The sequence below is a fragment of the Podarcis melisellensis genome, assembly GCF_964234715.1.
Source record: "Podarcis melisellensis genome assembly, chromosome: 4".
Classification (NCBI taxonomy): domain Eukaryota; kingdom Metazoa; phylum Chordata; class Lepidosauria; order Squamata; family Lacertidae; genus Podarcis; species Podarcis melisellensis.
Genome location: NC_138531.1, coordinates 30,313,876 through 30,319,903, shown reverse-complemented (window position 1 = coordinate 30,319,903; position 6,028 = coordinate 30,313,876).

Sequence of the window (6,028 nt, the reverse complement as noted above, 5' to 3'; positions counted from 1 at the left end):
AAGCAATCACAGCTTTCTGGTCCACTTTATGAACTTTTTTTTTTTTTTTGCAGAATTCAGGGCAATTGGATAAATAATGCATATGCTTAGGCCTCACCCTTGCCAGGAAGCAAACACACAGAATAATCAGCTGTGCATTTGCTCCTAAAGACAAAGGACTCAGAATGGAGTGGCGCAATCTCCAAGATCACTTCTGTCCTCCAGTTATATCCATGAACAATGTATTCTATCGTACTGAGAACCCTACTCAAGATTAATTCCACGACTTTGACGTAGACAAATAAGATTGTGTAATGAGATATGCTCAGTCCAAGATTTCTTGTTTACCAATTGAATTGTTTTAACACAGGCGATACAATGTTCTCCAGAAGAAATGAATCTGTTCCAGCTGCTACAAATTCAACAATGTGACGTTCCCCGTTACAGATCTGTCCTGCTTCAGTAAAAGCTGTCCACAGAGACCATGTAAAAAACACATTTGAAATCAAATGAGGCAGTGTGCAACAATGGTTAAGGTCCATGGGCATAGCCAAGGGGAGCAGGGGAGGGGAAGCTGCCCCCCTAAATCAATCAAAACCAATACAAATCTGAGGTTCTGCGCCCCTAAACAAAAGTCTGCTCCCTCTAACACAAATCCTAGCTACACCCATGTTAAAGTCCCACTCTGCAGCCCGTGGGACTCAGCTTCAAATCCCAACTGCTGAACCTTGATACTTCCTGGTCCCTTTGCCATTTTGGTGCATATCAAAGAACCACCACAGAAGTATCATTTTTAGGCTTCCTTCCTAAGGAGCCGTAGCAGTTCAACAGGCTATTAGGTCCAGTCGTGACTGACTCTGGGGTTGCGGCGCTCATCTCGCTTTATTGGCTGAGGGAGCCAGCGTACAGCTTCCAGGTCATGTGGCCAGCATGACTAAGCCGCTTCTGGAGAACCAGAGCAGCACACAGAAACACTGTTTACCTTCCCACCGGAGCAGTACCTATTTATCTACTTGCACTTTCGAACTGTGCTTTTGAATTAGATTAAATGTGTTGTGTAGACATGCTAGGAATCAAGCAAGCTTTGATTTTTCAGTGCCACATTCAGTAACCACCTAGCTGCCTTGTAAGTATGGTTTAACCAAAGTAAGATGGCCTATGCATCTTGCTAGAATGGCACATCAGTACCATCTGTGGGCAGCTGCTGAGTGTACATGCCACTTGGGGTGCAATTCTCTTTCTTGTTTAATTCTGCACTGGATTGCAGCCTAGCTCAAATATATATAGTACATGTAACAAAAGCCTGCAAGAAGTCTACTACTGTGTATTAAACATTGTGGCCAACAATCCTTAAACTGACATGTTTGCATAGGATTGACCTGGTTTGTGTTAAGTATGGTAAATATTGTTTACATTACTGCTGATACGTTTCCTCTTTCCAAGGGGAGTAAATTATTTGTAACACTGGTTGCATGCATGGCTGCTTCAAGGCATTTTGCTGCCTGAGGTCAAGATGACAACTCTCCCCATTCCATGTACAGAAGCTGACTGCATAGAGAGCTGAATCTTACTCCAATACTGGTCACAGGATCGCATGCTGCACTTACTTGGAACATCAGGCTAGTTTAGGGAGCTCGGAGCAAGCTGGTGTGGCATATTCTTCCAACAGAGAGGAATGGTTGGATACTTCAGGTGCCCACAGCCACAGTGAAGCTGCCACTGTTCCTCAGGACCTGTGGCCCAAGTCAATCATCTCACTCTGCCTTTTGTGCCTATAGTAGAACATATCTCAGTACCTGCATTTTGCAGAGGGAAAGGCAATTGGATGGCCAATCAGGAAAATGGCAGAACCAGGAAAAAGGCAGAAAGGATTAAGCAGTTCCTTTCTTTCCAAAGTTGTCCACTCAATATTGCAACCTACTGAGCCTGCTGTTGATTTAAAATGAAACGGGGGAAAGAGAAACACAACGGCTTCCCTAATGCAGTTTCAGTCTCAGAAATCTCCAAAGTGGGTTTTAAATATTTATGAAAATTATGCTTACATTTGGAAAACGCCCTATTGTGCCCCAACGTGATTTTGAATGCATCCTTTACGTGGTGTATCATAATATAGAAACCCGAAGTTGTGTTTCTTAAACCAAATGAAAATAAAAACAATTCTTTTTTTATGCTACATTGTCTGATGTTGATTTTCGAGTCCAATCAATTGTTGTGCTGCAATTTGGAGTTTGCTTTTCCATTTTTGAAATAACTTTTGTTTAAATATTAAGCAGGTACTTCTCTCTGAGCCTAAAAGGTTATTAAACGTGGACGAGATGTCTGTGTCGTCTCAAGTTTGGCTCTACATTGTCACATTATCTGTGATCTCCTTTTACCACACATCAGTGTTCCAAATGGGGAACATCCAACAAGTCCATTAATAAAACACATTAGTGCCCCAATGGGGAAAGGATGATGAATTCCTAGTTATTTCTGTGGCTAAGAAAATACATTGTGGCAATAGCCAGAACTTCAAACACACCCGCACTTCTTGGGCATGAGGTTTTCTATTCATTCAGTGGAATGTTGCTACAGTCCTCGAATCCACATAGAATCTACATGCCTAGGAGGCTTGCCTTCACAAGGGTGTGGGCTGATGGTCATGAGACAATTGTCATGAGAACAAGTACTCAGGGTGAGGCAAGTGACTGTTTTCAAATGGAGAGGGAGAGTTTTTTTTATTTATTTATGTGCCTTTATTAATGTCGTGCTGTCACACACGGTCATTTAATCATTAATTATGAGTTGGTTTTTAATTGGAATTTGTTGTTTTGAGTGTTCAAATCACACATCATCTTGTTACAATTCTTAGAACAACTCGGAAGGGCAGGACCCGTTTTAAAGATGTGGAGCTGGGTGTTAGAATAAGAGCTTGCCTTAATACCACCCAGCAAATTCACTGCTAAAACCTGGGGCTTCCTGATTTGTCTCACAGCCCATTCAGCAGCTCTTATTATATTATTTGCCACAAAGAGTTAATTGGCCACAGAAACAACGTGATAGCCTGTCTGTGTACAAAACTTACTGGGTATCCTAATATTCTTCCATAAGTGGCAACTCCATATCAGTTTTTCTAAAAGATCAAAATAAATAAAAATCCCTGAATAATTGAGTGCCGTGATAGAAAAAGACCTGATTCCACAGGACAATTCCAATGCTTCCAATTAATCAGAGCAATCCTGCCTGAATTATCCAGGCTATGAGAAGCTTGGCCTCCTAGTATCTAATTCTGCACTGACACAAAATTATGGGCACCTAGTCATGGATATTATTGGAAGCAGAATTCTATTTATTCACAGGACCCCGGGATTGGCAGCATCCAAGACATCAACACTAATATGATCGTAAGTGCAAACAAGTGCAAAGCTCTCAAGGGAGTCAGTGACATGCCCTTTCCAAGGGCTTTTGAAATATTAAGCTTGAGATATATGTGTGCATGCATGCTGCTGAGTGAGAGATCCATAGCTCAGTTGTAAAGCCCATGATTTTCATGCAAAGCATCCCATGTTCAATTCCCATCATCTCAAAGTATAGGGCTGGGAAAGAGTCCCTGTCTGACATCCTGGGCAGCCATTGGCTACTATTCTGGGCTGGATGGATGAAGAAGAAGAAGAGTTTGGATTTGATATCCCGCCTTTCACTCCCTTTAAGGAGTCTCAAAGCGGCTAACATTCTCCTTTCCCTTCCTCCCCCACAACAAACACTCTGTGGGGTGAGTGGGGCTGAGAGACTTCAAAGAAGTGTGACTGGCCCAAGGTCACCCAGCAGCTGCATGTGGAGGAGCGGAGACACGAACCCGGTTCCCCAGATTACGAGACTACCGCTCTTAACCACTACACCATACTGGATGAGTGTTCTGGCTCTATAAGGCAGCTTCCAATGAACATGTGACCTTCTAGCTGTTGCTGGACTACAACCCCCATCATCCCTGACCACTGACCACGCTCCCTGATGAGCTGATGGGACCTAGAGTCCAACAACATCTGGCAAAATTCAGCTTCTCCACAGCCTACAGAGGAGCTAGCCTTATTCCGTTGCAGCAAGAATAGCCACGGTTATTAACGGTGGCACAAGCTTTGCTGGGCTGTCACTCACTTCATAGAATCATAGAGTTTGAAGGGACCCCAAGTGCCATCTAGTCCAACCCCCTGCAATGCAGGAATGTCAGCTAAAGCATTTATGCCATCCAACCTCTGCTTAAAAAGCTTCGCAGAAGCAGAGCTCACAATCTCCTGAGGGAGTCCGTTCCACTGTTGAACAGCTCTTGCTGTCAGAAAGTTCTTCCCAATGTTCAGTCAGAATCTCATTTCTTGTAACTTGAAGCCACTGGTTGTGGAGCAGGAGAAAACAAGCTTCCATGTGACGGCCCTTGAGATATTTGAAGATGGCTGTCATCTCTCTTCTCAGTCTCCACTTTTCCAAGCTAAACATACCCAGCTCCTTCAACTGTTGCTCATAAGGTCTGGTTTCCAGACCCTTGATCATCTTGGTTGCCCTTCCTCTGCATACGTCCCAGCTTGTCAACATCCTTCTTAAATCGTGGTGCCCAGAATTGGACACAACATTCCAGGTGGGGTCTGACCAAGGCAGAATAGAGTGGTGCTATGACTTCCCTTGATCTGGACACTAAACTTCTGTTGATGTAGCCTAGAATAGCATTAGCTTTTTTTTGCTGCTGCATCACATTGTTGACAGGTAGGATGCGAGTGGCTCTGTGGTCTAAACCACTGAGCCTCTTGGGCTTGCCGATCAGAAGGCCGTTGCTCAGTCCCAGTGCCAACCTAGCAGTCTGAAAGCATGCCAGTGCAAAGAAAGAAAGATGTTAATTGATTAAGTTAATTTTATTGGAAATTAGTATTGGAAAACTGCTACAATGAGCTACATGGAAACACAACTTGAGTGATTTGAGGAAGTCATTTAATAATGGTTATAATTATAAGTATCATTATAACAGGTGGGATAAATGTCTGTATGTTTGTTTTTTATATTGTAATGTTTTTTTTCTTTTATGTTGCTTATGCTTGTTATAAAATTGGAAAATTGAAAAAAGAAAAGAAAGCATGCCAGCGCAAGTAGAAGGTGGGAAGGTAAACGGTGTTTCCATGCGCTCTGGTTTCTGTCATGGTGTTCCGTTGTGCCAGAAGCGCATGCTGGCCACATGACCCGGAAAGCTGTCTGTGGACAAACGCCGGCTCCCTCGGCCTAAAGCGAGATGAGCGCGGCAACCCCATAGTCGCCTTTGACTGGACTTAACTGTCCAGGGGTCCTTTGGCATCAAGTAAGCAAGGGGTTTCTCTTTCAATGTCACAGATCTGCATGCTTTTATTGTCACAAAGCTGCCAGCATTTAATGGGCAAAGCTGAGGAGTCCGTCCGTTGTCACAGCCAAACGCACCAGAGGGACTGTCCCAGCCTGATAGGCGCCAGCTTCCAGGTAAGCTTAGCTCCAGGATATCGAGATGTGGAGTCTGCGCGGGCTTTCCTCGCTGTCCTGCCTGCTCCTGACACCTCAGGTAGTTTGCCTGCCTCCCGCTTCCCCAAGAAACGGCAACTGAGGGGGGGGGTGACGCGCCGGGCGCTCCACTCCCCCCGCCCCCTCCCTTCGCCCCAGAGATTTGGCGCGCGCCGGGAAGCAGCAGCAGCAGCCGCCGGTGTGTTTCCGACCGGCTGGGCGGGCGCGTGTCTATTTGCAGCCCTGCCTGTGCCTCGTGTGGGTGACCTTCGGTGAACCCGAGGCGGGTCTGCCGGCGGCAGCACCTGTCCCGGCTGAGGGAGGGGAAAGAGCGCGGAACACTCTGAGGGAAAGCTGGGAGCCACCACCGGCCGCGTCCCTCCTCGGACCCTCTGCCCGGCCCTCCTTCTCCTCCTTGCGCCGGAGCAACTACCCTCTCGCGCGCCCTGCCGGGCACTGAAAAGCGCCTGGCGAGGCGGACCCTCGAGAAAGGGGCGGGGCCAGCAAGCAGCAGGTGCGCGCGAGCTGCCCGCCTCCCGGCCGCGTGACGCCTGTCTCC